The sequence below is a fragment of the Octopus bimaculoides genome, chromosome 4, assembly GCF_046866305.1.
Source record: "Octopus bimaculoides isolate indiv1 chromosome 4, ASM4686630v1, whole genome shotgun sequence".
Taxonomy (NCBI): domain Eukaryota; kingdom Metazoa; phylum Mollusca; class Cephalopoda; order Octopoda; family Octopodidae; genus Octopus; species Octopus bimaculoides.
This window is the reverse complement of record NC_142931.1, coordinates 128,404,245-128,420,572: the sequence shown is the minus strand read 5'-3', so window position 1 is coordinate 128,420,572 and position 16,328 is coordinate 128,404,245. Positions and strand designations below refer to the sequence as shown.

Genomic DNA, 16,328 nt, shown 5'->3' with positions numbered 1-16,328 from the left:
TTCGCTACATTTGGTGTGTCTTTTCTAATTATGCTACCAATCCACTTCCACTTTTTCTTAAATATTTGCTCCCTAATCGAAACTTGATTTGTTCTTTGCCATAGCTCCATATTGCTTATGTGTTCGGGCCATCTAATTTTAAGTATACTATGCAAGCATCTGTTAATGAATGATTGTATTTGCTTATTTGACTTAACTGTTGTTCGCCATGTCTCAGCCCCATACAATAACACCACTTTTACGTTGGAAACTCTGCTAGATCAGATTGGAGCCTGGTGCAGCCATCTAGTTCGCCAGTCCTCAGTCAAATCGTCCAACTCATGCTAGCATGGAAGGCAGACGTTACACGATGATGATGATGATGATGATATATATATATAAAATAAATTAAATAGAGAGATACAATTGCCAATCCAATAATTTATTTATATTATAATATAACATAATATACTATTAATATAATATAACATAAAAGAAAATTATTTTGTCCGTTATAATTTAGTTGCTTTTTAATTGTAATTGCTATGTAGTTGAAAAGTTAACGCTCATGCTCATAAAACATAGGCATTTGAATTAATTTTTTTACAATTCAACCGTTCTTTCACATGGGATTTCTTCTATCTTTAAACCTTAGCTCTTATGAGACTTATATAAGTGAATTGAATTGTTTATATGTCATAAAATGTATATAATTCGAAACAAACTGTTGGCTATTTTGGTTTTTTAATGATTATTTTAATGTTATATTATATTATATTTATCATATTATATTATGTTACATTCATAGTATATTATGTTATATTATAATATAAATAAATTATTGGATTGTCAATTGTATCTCTCTATTTAATTTATTGTTTGTAATTTGCATTATACCCATATTTATGTGGTATTCAACTGACGCACCAGTGAAGTGGATGTTTTGCACACCCCTTTGAAGGAATTCCTTTCCTTAGTTTGTTATTTTACATATATATATATATCAAGGTGCCACGCAGTGGGACTGAACCCAAGACTACATAGTTGGGAAGCAAGCTTCTTAAGCACATAACCACATTTGGATCTGGGGTTGATATATTTGACTTAAAATCTTTTAAGGTGGTGCCCCAGCATGGCCGTAGTCTAATGACTGAAACAAGTAAAAAGATAAAAAAGATAAAATAGATTACAAGGTGGTATAAAAAAGTTTCTAAACCAGTTCTGTAGTGCTCCAACATATATTTTTCATTAAATTTTATAAATCTGATAATGCAGGAAAACTAATTTTTCAGTACATTTCCATAGATTTAGTCAGAAGACAGGGTGCAGTACACATGACCTACAGAGCTCTCTCCACCAAGATTGGTGAAATTAATGTGGTTGATATTCAATTTGAATATCTGCAAATTAATGTTTGTGATGGGGGGAAAAATATATTGTTGGGAAAGGAATACTAGTGGGTTGACATTCTAGAAAGGAGTGACTGGCAAAAGTATGTATACATAAATAACACTTAATTTCTTTATTTCTTTATTTCTATTTTTAATATAATAATTTTGAGTTTTGAGGAGAAAGTTTGTTCTCCTCCTCCTCATCATCATCGTTTAATGTCTGCTTTCCATGCTGGCATGGGTTGGACAGTTTGACTGAGGACTGGCAAGCCAGGAAGCTACACCATACTCCAATCTGATCTGGCAAGGTTTCTACAGCTGGATGCACTTCCTAACACCAACCACTCTGAGAGCGTAGTGGGTACTTTTTACATGTCACCGACAGAGGAGCTAGTCAGGCAGCACTGGCATCGACCATATTTGAATGGTGCTTTTTACATGTCACCAGCACTGGAGCCAGTCAGGCAGCACTGGCATCGACCACGCTCAAATGGTGTTTTAGCCAGTCAGGTGACACTGGATTGACCATGCTTGAATGGTGCTTTTTACATGTCACCAGCGCAGGATCTAGTCAGGTGGCACTGGCATCGACCATGCTCAAATGGTGCCTTTTACATGCCACTGGCATGGGTGCCAATCAGGCTGCACTGGTATCAGCCATGACTACTGTGTGTGGAAGTTTATAAAACAATTTTTAAAATATTCTCTTAAATTTAGTATTAGACACAAAAGCAATGTGGTAGGTATTTAAGAATAATAAACAAATAATATAACTGAACAGTATTTTGAGACAGAGTGTGCATGTCTACAATAATTATTAAATTGATAATTTACTATACACAGATTAAAAGGATTATAAGCTGCAGGTACGGCAGTGCAAGAAGTTTTCTTCTGAACCACATGGTTTCAGGTTCAGTCCCGCTGTATGACACTTTGGGCAAGTATCTTCTATTCTGACCCCAGGCCAACCAAAGCCTTGCGAATAGATTTGGTAGATGGAAACTTAAAGAAACCTATCACACACACATATTGTGTGTGTGTGTGTGTGTGTGTGTGTGTGTGCATGCGTATGTGTGTTACTGTCTCCTTGCCTTGACATCACATGATATTTGTAAAACATATGTCACTGCCATGCTATCACTGTCTTTCATTTCCAATATTCTGTGGAAACATCTCTGGTCATGGGGAAATATTACATTACTTTGAAGCAGGTGAGGGTTGGCAACAGGAAGGGCATCCACCCATAGAAAATCCACTCCAGCAAATTCCATCCAACTCATGTCATGCAAACATGGAAAAGTGGACATTAAAACGATCATGATGACAACTTATTTTTAGACAGCTTGCTTGTCATTAACGCTAATGATTAATTATATATACAGATTTAAAATGCTATTATCAGTATAATTTGCTTTAAAGTTAATAAGGAAATATTTATCAATTATTACTAGTTTCGCATAGTGTGTGGCCTTAGATTGAAAAATGGGCAAAGAAAAAAAAAAAGAAAAAAGAATCTGCCATATTTTAAGAAAAGTTAAGATGGTTTGAAGCTTTTTAAGTTTGCGCCAAAACCATGGAGATGAAAGACAAATTGTGTGAATGCAAATGTTGTTTTGATTTCTCATTAATAATGAAGTAGGCAGGGGCATAAACATTCCACAGTACTGGGTAAGGAGTATTTGTTAGATTGAGAACTGCTGAACTTTAAGGGCTCCTTCTAGACTTTTATGGAAATTCTTCCCTTCCTTCGCCTCTTCGTTTTGCTGCTGCTGCTGCACCCCACCACCACCATTACTACTATTGCTGTTACTACTACTACAACTGCTAATGGTTGACCTGTAATAACAGAGCAGTTAACCAATAAAAGAAGGCTATCATTATCTGTCTGTGAGCATATCACATACAGACTGGTTTATTGAAGAGGATTAATGTAGTGGTTTTAGATATTTATGTATAAGTGCTTGCAGATCTATTGAGTCATGGCATTCACTTAGCAACCATGTGGTTTTGGTTTAAGGTTGCTCCCTACATTGCATGGTATCTTCTATCATAGCCCTGGGCTCACCAGTGTCTTTCAAGTGCAATATGGAACCCATTGTGAGTTTGTGTGAGTGTGAGTGCATGTGTGTTTTGTCTTTTACTTCTTTCAGTTACTACACTGCAGCTATGGTGGAGCTCCTCCTTGAAGAATCTTTTAGTTGAACAAATCAACCCCAGTACTTATTTTTGTTTTTATTTAAGCCTATTACTTATTCAATTGGTCTCCTTTACTGAACTGCTAAGTTACAAGGACATAAACACACTAACACCACCAATTGTCAAGTAGTGGCAGTTGACAAACATAGACACAAAAACATGCACACATATGGGATTCTTTCAGTTTTCATTTAAAAAATCCTCACAAGGCCTTGGTTGGCCCAAGGTTATAGTAGAAGACAGTTGGAATAAAAGTTCTTTACTTGAAAAACGAATAAAGATTGACGACAGGAAGGGTAACCAGTTGTCAAATACTGCCTCAATAAGTTTTGTTCTACCCATGCCCACATGGAGCAAAACATAACAATGATGGAGATGATGTCTGTCATTTTTCTAATAATTTGCTTAACACTTCACTTTCTGCCATCCATAACACACCAGAGTAAATATGTTTCATCCAGCTGACTATTAAAAATAATACGAGGAGTGGTTGTGTTTATAATAGACAACTACTATTTATAAATGAGCCAAGAAAGGGGACACTGTATACTTAATTGGTCTAGAGATAACAGTTATATTGTACTCAGATTTATATCCTACTGTCTTGAAAAAGAAGGATTCACCAGATAGACTTCGATATGTAATATGCAAGGAAAGGATGAGATAGTTATGGTTGGAATAGTTTTATCATGGGTCTTCTTTTATTGGCTTTCTGGAATCTCCCTCTTGCTCATATTTTCCCCACGTTTTGATTTAGAAAGGTACAAAAGAACCCTAATGGCATCAATGTTACCTCTTGAGGAAGGCCTACAAAGCCCCATGAACACTGTCCCTTCCGATAGACCAGAAGTCCTGAACCACAGGCTGGTGTTTCATCATCATCATCATCACCATCACCATCATCATCATCATCATCATCATCATCATTTAATGTCTGTTTTCCATGCTGGCATAGGTTGGAGAGTTTCATAGAAGTTGCTAGCTGAAGAGTTGCCCAGGTTTCATCCATTCTGGCATGGTTTCTACAGCTGGATGCAAGAAATTTTTTCAATGGACTGGGGTATCATACACATACCAAAAACACAATAAAGTGCATAATAAATAATTTAATTATGACATATATAACGCATATATAATGCATAAGATAATCTGCTGACTGTGATAGTCAATAAAACAGAAATAAAATTTTAGAATTTATTTCCTTTGTGTGGCCCTGTACCAAATGACTTTTGGTACAGTACTGGTCTGTGGCCTGGTGGTTTGGGATTTCTGCTATTGACCTACTAAGTGACACTCTGTTGGTTATAATGACAAGGGTTCCAGTTGATCTAGTCAATGGGACACCCTCCTCCTGAAATTCCATGGACACATGTACCCTTAACATATACATTTTTATTTCTTTGTTGCCCACAAGGGGCCAAACATAAAGGGGACAGACAAAGGGATCAAGTCGATTACATCGACCCCAGTGCGTAACTGGTACTTAATTTATCGACCCCCTGAAAGGATGAAAGGCAAAGTCGACCTCGGTGGAATTTGAACTCAGAATGTAACGGCAGACGAAATACCGCTAAGCATTTCACCTGGCGCGCAAACGTTTCTGCCAGCTCACCGCCCTTCCTTAATATATAAAGTTGTCAGGAAAATTCAGCATGACTCAGAATGTAACAAAGCTGGTCTTTTGAATTACAGGTACAACTCATTTTTGCTCACTGAGTGGACTGGAGCAATGTGAAAGAAAGTGTCTTGCTCAAGGACATAATGCACTGCTAGGTTTTGAACTGACAACCTTACAATCATGAGCTGAATACCCTAACCATTAAGCACACAGCTTCACTCATTTAGTTAAAGGGAAATATTGTAGGTATGATGTTCAATTAGGTAAACTAAAACAAGCAGAGTTAAGTGCATTGCTCATGGGTACAAATAATGACTAATAAAATTGGAGCTCATGAGTGCATCCTCTGTAATCTAGCATCTTTATTTTTCACTCATGAATGATGTAATTGTTATAATTGACATAATTGCCTCTGAATGATGTAACCGTTATAATTGCAAGCTACAGTATTTTATACTGCAATGATAGTGTTTACATTTGTCATCCACTGCTCAAGGCTCCAATATCTATTGCCTACCAACTAGGGAACCTTTATATATCAGGTCATCTCATAAGTTCTGTCCGAATTTTGAATAAAGAAAACAAGTGATCAAATGTTATGTTTAAATGAAATTTAATCATCAATGTACTTTCCCTGATTATCTATAACTTCCTTCCATCTATTTACAAGCTTTTTAATCCCATCAATGAAAAACATTTTTGGTTTCATAGTGAAGAACTCTGAAATGTCAGTTTCGACCTCCTCATGGCTTGCGAAAGTTATGTCCCCCAAATGATTCTGTAAACTACAAAACAAATAGTAGTATGAGGAATTTTTTTCCAACCATGCTCTTCGATCTTCTGTGATGTGATCTTTGCAGTGTGGGGTTGCACATTGTCCTGATGAAACATCACTCCTTTTCGATTTAATAAAGCGGGTCTTTTTTTTCTTCAAAGCTTGGTTCAAATGCTCTAATTGCTGACAGTAGACTTGAACATTGATTGTTGCATTAGGTGGTAACAATTCAAAGTGAATTACTCCTATGCAATCTCACCAGATTGAGAGAAGAAACTTTTTCCCATGAAGTTCCCTTCTTGGTTGTGGTTGAGCTTTTTCCCTTTTACCAAGCCACTATTTACGACATTTAACATTTTGATAGAAGATCCATTTTTCGTCACAAGTCTATCCAAAAAGGGTGAAATAAGTTCACGAGAATGGAGAGAAGAGCAAATGTCAACTCGGGATTTACGGTTGCTTTCGGACAATTTATGAGGCACCAAGTTTCCAAGTTCAGGAAGCTTTCCAAGTTGTTGAAGATGACAATGAACAGTTGTATGATTTGAACTAAGCTTTATTGCCAATTCTTCAACTGATAATGCAGGACTTTCTTCAAGTGATGCCTCAAGGAGCTTATCATCAAACTCAACTGGACGTCCTGTTTGATCTTCCTTTTCAAGGCTGAAATCTCCACTTCTGAATTTTGCAAACTATCTTCTGCAAGTTCTTTCATTCAAGCATTCTTTCCAATAAACTGAGTGTGTGTTTCGAGTCACTTCGGCTGCAGAGTTTCCTTTTTTGTACTCATAAAGCATTATGTGCCTCGAATGCTCTTTGGATACTTCCATGTTAGAAAGGGTTTTAATCAAAGAAATTTTAATTGCATTATTCTGTAAAATAATATTTAATTAGTTTAAATGTACACAAATGCATAAAAATAATTTTTAATTCCGTTAGACATTCTAAAATTCTATTAAATTTTATACAATTTTAAAAAAGGTAAAATTGGACAGAACTTATGGGATGACCTAATAGTTAGTTGACCTTGCAAGAAAAATAAACACTTATCCTTATCCAGGGTTTCGTCACTCTTGAAGGAAGAAGCCCTCCCTGGACTCTTGTCTATCACCAGCCAGTCATGGCCATGTAGGTCCCTGGTAGCAGGTGAGATCATCTCGCCATTATGTCTTTAGTCAGCCTCTAGATCTTGTCCTGGTGTCCATTCTGTTACCCTGATTGTCCATCTGTTGTCCTTCAGTCATATGATGAGGCCAGCCCATCTATATTTGTTCTCCTTAATGATTCTTATAATGTTATTGACTCTCGTGTGCTATCAAATCTTGGCATTGGTTTTCTTGTCCCACAATGTGATGCTGAGCATGATTCGTTCCATTTTCCATTGGGATACAATGACGGCATTCATTAAATAGCAGCCAAAATCTTCCTCAAATCTCTTAAGCTGCACTGTCTAATATCAACGCAAGATTGTCATGGCTGGAATACCTTTGGTCATAGGTTTGCTCAGTCTCAAGACTGGCCTGGGGTAAAATAGCAACTAATAAAGTGCTTGTCACATCTAGGCGCTACAGTAATCCCTCGCCTATCGTGGTTTATTATTTAATCTTACGTCGATTCCCCCATGGTGTTGTTTTGCATTTATAATAAAATAAATTTATACAAATTATAGAAATTATAGGCGTAGGAGTGGCTGTGTGGTAAGTAGCTTGCTTACCAGCCACATGGTTCTGGGTTCATTCCCACTGCGTGGCACCTTGGGCAAGTGTCTTCTACTATAGCCTCGGGCCGATCAAAGCCTTGTGAGTGGATTTGGTAGACGGAGACTGAAAGAAGCCTGTCGTATATATGTATATATATGTGTGTGTGTGTATGTGTCTGTTTGTCCCACCAACGTCGCTTGACAACCGCTGCTGGTGTGTTTACATCCCCGTAACATAGCGGTTCGGCAAAAAGAGACCGATAGAATAAGTACTAGGCTTACAAAGACTAAGTCCTGGAGTCGATTTGCTCGACTAAAGGCGGTGCTCCAGCATGGCCACAGTCAAATGACTGAAACAAGTAAAAGAGTAAATAATAGAAAAATACACAGTACAGTACTGTTTCTACTTCGTGGATTTTCACCTATTGGGAGAGGTTTGGGAATATAATACCCACGATAGTCGAGGGATTACTGTATTATAATTATGAGAATTATGGTACTGAAAGACCCTAGTCACTCAGCGTGCTAGAAATAGCAGCCAAATTCCTCCCCAATCACATCCCCACCATCTTAAATAAGGAAGAACATATTGGATGTTTCCCTTGATATTTCTTCTTTTAATTTTCCCTATGTACGACCAGAGATGTATTCCTTATTCCATTAATTATAAGAATTGTAACAGTGTCCATGGTCACTGTTACAAGAATAATACATTGTATCTAAATAAAAAGAAAAAAATGTGCTAGCCACTAGAAATCTTCAATTATTGGTCTGTTGGACCATTGCTGAAATGAGGGTAACATAACACAAATACTCTTAATTAGAAATAGTCATAATTATGACTGTCATCAAAATATATTTAGTTCGGTCAGCAATTTTTGCCAAGTGAACGAGAAATACTTTTAATCTAAGGGAGATAACTACAATGAAGTTCTATTGGATTCCGTTATAATAAGCTCCCTTCTCATATATACCTCATTTCTTTTTCTTTCATTTTCTTTTGTTTTTTTTTTTAATGAAACTGATTTATCTGAAAGGAGTATATCCTGAGTTTAACCCCATCTTGTCTGTGTGTGTGAATTAATGTTCGTTTTTTATGCTATAATAAAAACAATAATTACATGGAAGAATAACCCAGTACTTCTTCTAGAGTACATATTTATTACACTTTTGAGCTGTGGCCTGTTTTGTCATATATATGCTTGTATTCTTTTATTTGTTTCAGTCGTCTTGACTGCGGCCATGCTGGAGCGCCGCCTTTGGTCGAACAAATCAATCCCAGGACTTATTCTTTGTATGCTTAGTACTTATTCTATCGTTATCTTTTGCTGAACTGCTAAGTTATGGGGACGTAAACACACCAACATTAGTTGTCAAGCAATGGTGGGGGTACAAACACATGCGCACGCACATATATATGCGACGGGCTTCTTTCAGTTTCCGTCTACCGAATCCACTCGTAAGGCTTTGGTTGGCTTGAGGCTATAGTAGAAGACACTTGCCCAAGGTGCCATGCAGTAGAACTGAACCTGGAAGCATGTGGTTGGTAAGCAAGCTATTTTACCATACAGCTACTCCTGCACCTACAATATATATATATATATATTTTTGCTTTTATTCTTTTACTACTTTCAGTCATTTGATTGTGGCCATGCTGGAGCACCACCCTGAAAGGTTTTAGCGTTTTAGCCAAACAAGTCAACCCCAGGATTTATTTTTCATTTTTTAAGCCTGATTCTTATTCTATCTGTTTCTTTTTGCCAAACTTCTAAGTTACGGGAACATAAACTTTTCAGATGTATTCATCATCATTATCATCATTTAATGTCTGTTTTTCATGCTGGCATGGGTTGGACAGTTTGACAGGAGCTGGTAGGCTGGAGTGCTGCACCAGGCTCCACTCATCTGTTTGGCATGATTTCTACAGCTGGATGCCCTTCCTAATGCCAACCACTTTACAGAATATGGTGTGTACTTTTCCACATGGCACTAGCATAGGTGTATTTCACATGTTGCTGGTACATGTGCTCTTTTACATGGCCTGGCACAGGTGCTGTTTACATTGTAATGGCATGGTTTCTTTTTACATAGTACTGGAACAGATGCTTTTTACATAGTGCCAGCATGGATGCTTTTCATGTAGCACCAGCATGGGTGCTATTTACATGTTGCCAGCACAAGTACTTTTTACACGGCACCGGCATGGTTGCCTTTTATGAGGTACTGGCATGGGGTATTGTATTTCTTATTTAAAGAGCCAGCCTTATAATATAATGCTTCACTACTAATTCTGCCTGAAGATTAGGTTAAGAGTACATGTTGCCTCAGGATAAGCAGTTGTTCTCATACTTATAATTCAAGGAAATAGTTCAGTTGATTAAGTAACTAGGATATTCATTGTTGAAAGTGTTACATGGAAGTTTCTTAAATGTAATAGCATCAATAGTTGACTTTATTGTATTTTATTTCATTCTATTTCATTTCCTTTGGAAATCTGAAGACTTTCTGTACCTGTATATAAATAATCTAAAGAACAATTCCTTCATATTTTTCGACTAACATACCTCTCATCCCTTTCTATGAAAGTGTGTACGCTTGAAACATCAAAGACTTTTTCATTCTTCTTGAGTATCAAACTAATACACCTGCTTGTTGTTCCCTCACCTGTCTTCATCTTGCGTTTTCTTTAAATTTGAACTATATATATATATATATATATATATATATATATATATATATATATATATATATAAATAAAATAAATGCGCCCTTTTAAAGCCTAGCCAGGCTCATGGACCCGGTTTCCCGGTTTCAATGGCGTATGTGTTCCCTAGCTGGACGGGACGCCAGTCCATCGCAGCGTTACTCATTTTTGCCAGCTGAGTGGACTGGAGCAACGTGAAATGAAGTGTTTTGCTCAAGAACACAACGCGTCGCCCGGTCCAGGAATCGAAACCACAATCTTACGATCATGGTGGTCACACCCTAACCACAAAACCACGTGCCTCCACACACACACACACACACACACATATGTATATATGATTAGAAATATAAAAGTTACACTTTTAAACCTTAGTCTTGAATTACATTTTGTGAGTGTAACGAAGTAAATATCAATATAATGATAAAGAAAAAATCTCAAGGTAATAAATTTAAAACATCTCACTGTTTTAATTATAATCCACTGATGAGTACAAAAAAGACATTATATGATAATATTATGCATTATTTCTTTGATGATATCATGGTCTTTTTGACAGAAACAGCTGTCTGAGATAATTGAATAAATGAGTAATCCGTCATTAACAACAAAATCTGCTTCATCTCATTTTATTTGATGACATTTATTGAACTCCATTTAATGAATTAGTTCTTATAATGATCATATGCTTTTATATATATATATTTATATATATATATATATATATATATATATATATATATATATGTATATATATAGTTAATTCGAGGGAGTCAATACCTCATTAGGGATTATATAAACCAAGGTATTCCACTGGTTTAATCTGTATCATATAATGGGAAAGTAATTGGTATATGTTTAGGATTATTGAAATTATCAATATTGAGGGAAGATAAGGAGAAGAAAATGAAGAATAAATGGAAGTAATTACTGATGTAAAAAATTTGCATCAGTGGATTCCAGTTCATCCATGTAAGCATAGAAAAGTGGACATTAAAATAATGATGATAATGACGACAATGTAGTAGTAGTAGTAGTAGTAGTAGTAGTAGTATCAATATGTAAATGTATTGTTTGTTAGTGATGGTATTTAATCATTTTTGCCAACTGAGTGAATTGGAACAGCTGTGAAATTAAGCGTTTTGCTCAAGAGTCCAAATCATCGCATGGTTCAGGAATTGAATGGATAAACTTATGACAGCATCAGTGATGATGTTAGAGACATAGACACCAACACACACACACACATGCCACATACACACACATGTATATATATATAAGACGGTTGCACACAGTTTCCACCCATCAAATTCACTCATGAGCCATTGGTTGGCCCAGGGCCATAGAAGAAGACACTTGCTCAAGGTTCTGTGCATTGGAACTGAACCTAAAACCACATCATTGCAAAGTGAACTTCTTAATTATTGATCCATTCATTTTGCTACTTAGCAAAGATCATGGAAAGATAGAGGTTGAAAATATCAAAAATAACACACACACACACACATATAAATATGTGGTAAGTAGCTTGCTTATGAACCACATGGTACCGGGTTCAGTCCCACTGCGTGGCACCTTGGGCAAGTGTCTTCTACTATAGCCTCGGGCCGACCAAAGCCTTGTGAGTGGATTTGGTAGATGGAAACTAAAAGAAGCTTGTCGTATATATGTATATATATATATATGTGTGTGTGTGTGTATATGTTTATGTGTCTGTGTTTGTTCCCTCCAACATCGCTTGGCAACCAATGCTGGTGTGTTTACGTGCCCGTAACTTAGCGGTTCGGCAAAAGAGACCGATAGAATAAGTACCAGGCTTACAAAGAATATGTCCTGGGATTGATTTGCTCGACTAAAGGCGGTGCTCCAACATGGCCACAGTCAAAATAACTGAAACAAGTAAAAGAGTAAATGAGTAAAGAATATCATCATCATCATCGTTTAACGTCCGCTTTCCATGCTAGCATGGATTGGAACTAATATATATATATATATATACACACATACATATGAAAGTATGTATGTAAATATGTGTGTGTTTGTGTGTGTGTGTGTGTGTGTGTGTGTGTGTGTGTGTGTGTGTGTGTGTGTGTGTGTGTGTGTGTGTACATATTACCCGGTAAGATTTTTAATGCAAACATTAGCATTATATCTTTGTAAATACCAATTTAAAATACAAAAAAACAGCAACAAACTTTCTGATGAGATTTGAGCCATGAGTATGTTACTTGCCAAGCAACAACATAATTAATAATACCAATATGAATAGATATTTACTCCATTCTCAAATTAACGATTTGCTTTAGCTGATAAATCTGTTGCCTTTCCTGATAACCAGTCATTGTTGACTTAGCTCTGCACAGAGTAGAGTTAAATTTCTTCTGCTAATATGGAAAAATAGCAAGGTATCTTTAATGTTGCTTATAATAGAAATAATATCTTTAAATTTATAATATATTCTCATATATATCTAATTAACATCTGATATTTCATTATGTTCACTATAAACAAAGCAAGTCTGACTTTGTATTGAGTTAAGTGGATGATGACTTACTATTGAAACAGACAACAAACTATAGAAATGAACAAATGCATTTTTGTAATTAACTTGAGAAAAGTATGAATATAAATTTACTGTGACATGAAGTCTTGTCAGTTTATTCTTTCTGCTTTTAATTTCAGATTTCAGCTTTATGTTTACAAAGCTATGTTTAATACATATATGTAGAGTCTCTTTATTATATTTATCTGTCTATCTGATTTTTTTTAGACCAGAAGCATAATAGTCCTCAGCACATTTTTAGGCTAGTGTGTAGTGAGATATATGCATGTCATATGTTAGGTAAACAAGATCAGATATAACAAACACGAGCATACACAAACACCATTTCGTAAGTATGTGTGTGTATGATGATGATGATGATGATGATGATATATATATATATATATATATATATATGGGAGAATTTACAAAAAAAACAACAGACGAAGACAGGTGGTGTAAACAACAAATGGATGTATTAGTTTAATGCTCGATAATAGAGAAAGTCTTTGACGTTTCGAGCCTACGCTCTTTAACTGAAAGGAACACAGAAAGAAACAAGGAGAAAAAAAATATAAATGTAGTGGTCAGCGATCTATCATAACACATACACATATACAATATATATGTATGTATACATAGGAATACATAAGTGTAAAGCAATCCAACAGGAAGGAACCTGTTGAAGAGGAAAATTGAAGAAGACAAGGAAACAAATGGCAAATGCTGAGTTCAACAGACTGAAACTCATGAAAGAGTTGAAAGAGTTAACAAGGAACCTCAGCAAGTGGTGAGATAGTGCACTGAGGAAACCTGCTATCATGGAAAAAAGGATATAGGCTATTGAGGATGATGATGATGATGGTTATTATTCCAGCATCTTGAGATCAACCTTCACTATTCCTTCTTTTGACAATGATTTACATCATGTCATATCATATATGATATGATAATATGATACAATACGATACACACACATACATACAAATACACACACATACACACACACACATATATAAATATACACATATATCATAACCATCATCATCCTGTTTTTATCTTTGATATTCTATGTTGACGTGAGTTGAATGGGTCTTTTCCGGCACAACACCTGTTCAGATCTAAGGTCCTTAACTCTCTACTGAACTCATGATCAGAAATTTTCACTGGTTGCAAGCATATATATAAATATATTTTGAAGAACTGGAAAAATGTGTGTGCATGCGTGTGTGTGTGTGCACACGTGTGTGTGTGTGTGTGCGCGCACGTGTGTGTGCACACACACACACATGCACGCACATTTTTCCAGTTCTTCAAAATATATTTATATATATGCTTGCAACCAGTGAAGATGTTGTTTACATAGTAATGGCATGGTTGCTTTTTACATAATACTGGCACAGATGCTTTTTGCACAGTGCCAGCATGGATGCTTTTCATGTAGCACCAGCATGGGTGCTATTTACATGTTGCCAGCACAAGTACTTTTTACATGACACTGGCATGGGTACCTTTTATGAGGTACTGGCATGAGGTATAATACTTCTTATTTAAAGAGCCAGCCTTATAATATAAAGCTTCACTACTAATTCTGCCTGAAGATTCGGTTAAGAGTACATGTTGTCTCAGGATAAGCAGTTGCTCTCATACTTATAATTCAAGGAAATAGTTCAGTTGATTGAGTAACTAGGATACCTGTTGTTGAAAGTGTTACATGGAAGTTTCTTAAATGTAATAGCATCAATAGTTGACTTTATTGTATTTTATTTCATTCTATTTCATTTCCTTTGAAAATCTGAAGACTTTCTGTACCTGTATATAATAATCTATGAGCGATTCCTTCACACGTGTGTGTGTGTGCGCGCACGTGTGTGGGCGCGCACACACACACGTGTGCACACACACACGTGTGCACACACACACGCGTGCACACACATTTTTCCAGTTCTTCAAAATATATTTATATGCTTGCAACCAGTGAAAATTTCTGATCATGAGTTCAGTAGAGAGTTAAGGACCTTAGATCTGAACAGGTGTTGTGCCGGAAAAGACCCATTCAACTCACGTCAACATAGAATATCAAAGATAAAAACAGGATGATGATGGTTATGATATATGTGTATATTTATATATGCATATATACATACACACAATAGATCCACATGCATGCACACATATACACAATCACACTTACACATACATATCTATCTATCTATCTATTTATCTTTGTGTGTGTGTTATCTTGCTCTTGAGAAGAGACACCAAACTTTAACAATTTCATCAGAACTTATAGTCTAACATACACATATGATATCAAGCAAATATTACATATGAATTGGTTATTATATAAATTATGGCTGTTCCGAAACAGCTGTCAAAATAAGACCTTACATAATTCCTCTGTTTTGCTTTCTTTATTCTGTAATCTGTTATTTGTTCTCCATGTGAATATATATCTCATGCTTACCAGTGTTTATCTGCCTTGATACTTCTGTATATGTCTTTGTGTGTGTGTGTGTGTGTGTGTGTGTGTGTGTGTGTGCGTGGTTAAGCAATTTGCTTTCAAACAATGTGGTCTTGAATTCAGTACTGCTACACAGCCTCTTGGGTAAGCGTTTTCTGCTATAGGTCTAGGTTAACCAAAGCCTTGTGAGTGGATTTGGTAGGCAGAAATTGAAAGAAAAATATCATATCAATCTCACTCTCTCTCTCTCTCTCTCACTATGTATATATATATATATATATATATATATATATATATATATATATATATATATATATATATATATGTATGCATGTATATAGATATATATACATTTACATGTGTTTGTGTGTGTGTATATACTTATATATATGTATATATATTTGTGTGTGTATATGCTTATGTGATCTAGACATGGTTTCTAGATGAGTATCTTCATCATCATCATACAAGTAGGGTTGTTCGTTTCCACTCTTCTGTGAAAAACTTGTCTGGAAATGGAGAAATATTCCCTAGCTTGGAAACTGGTGAGGGTTGGCTACAGTAAGAGCATCTGGCTGTAGAAAGTCTACTTCAATAAATTCTCACTGCTCCCTGCAAGCATGAAAAAAATAACCCCAATGAATTTAGAATTTAGTGTATACATATTGTTGCTGTGATGTTAAACTGCCATATGTTCAAATCTGGCCAAATGTGTTTTTTCCAATATTTATTTTTGCTTGCAATAGTCGGTTCTTTTGGTCAAACAATTGTATCTCCAGCTGCTTTAGATGCCAAGATATCGAAAATTGTCAAAGTGTAGTACAACGGTTTTGCTATGGAATGGTGCAACTATTTTTCCGTTTTCTGGAAAAGCAATGTTTTGGATTTACAACACTTTTGCATAATAGCAACGCTATATATATAAATGTGTATATGTATATGTATAAATATGTGTGTGTA

General features: G+C 35.8%; 1 protein-coding gene across 3 annotated transcripts in view; it reads left to right on the top strand.

Annotated features, from left to right (window-relative positions):
- Positions 1-16,328, top strand: part of LOC106871170 (uncharacterized) — a 106,863-nt gene that overhangs the window by 47,975 nt on the left and 42,560 nt on the right. The window lies entirely within an intron of this gene.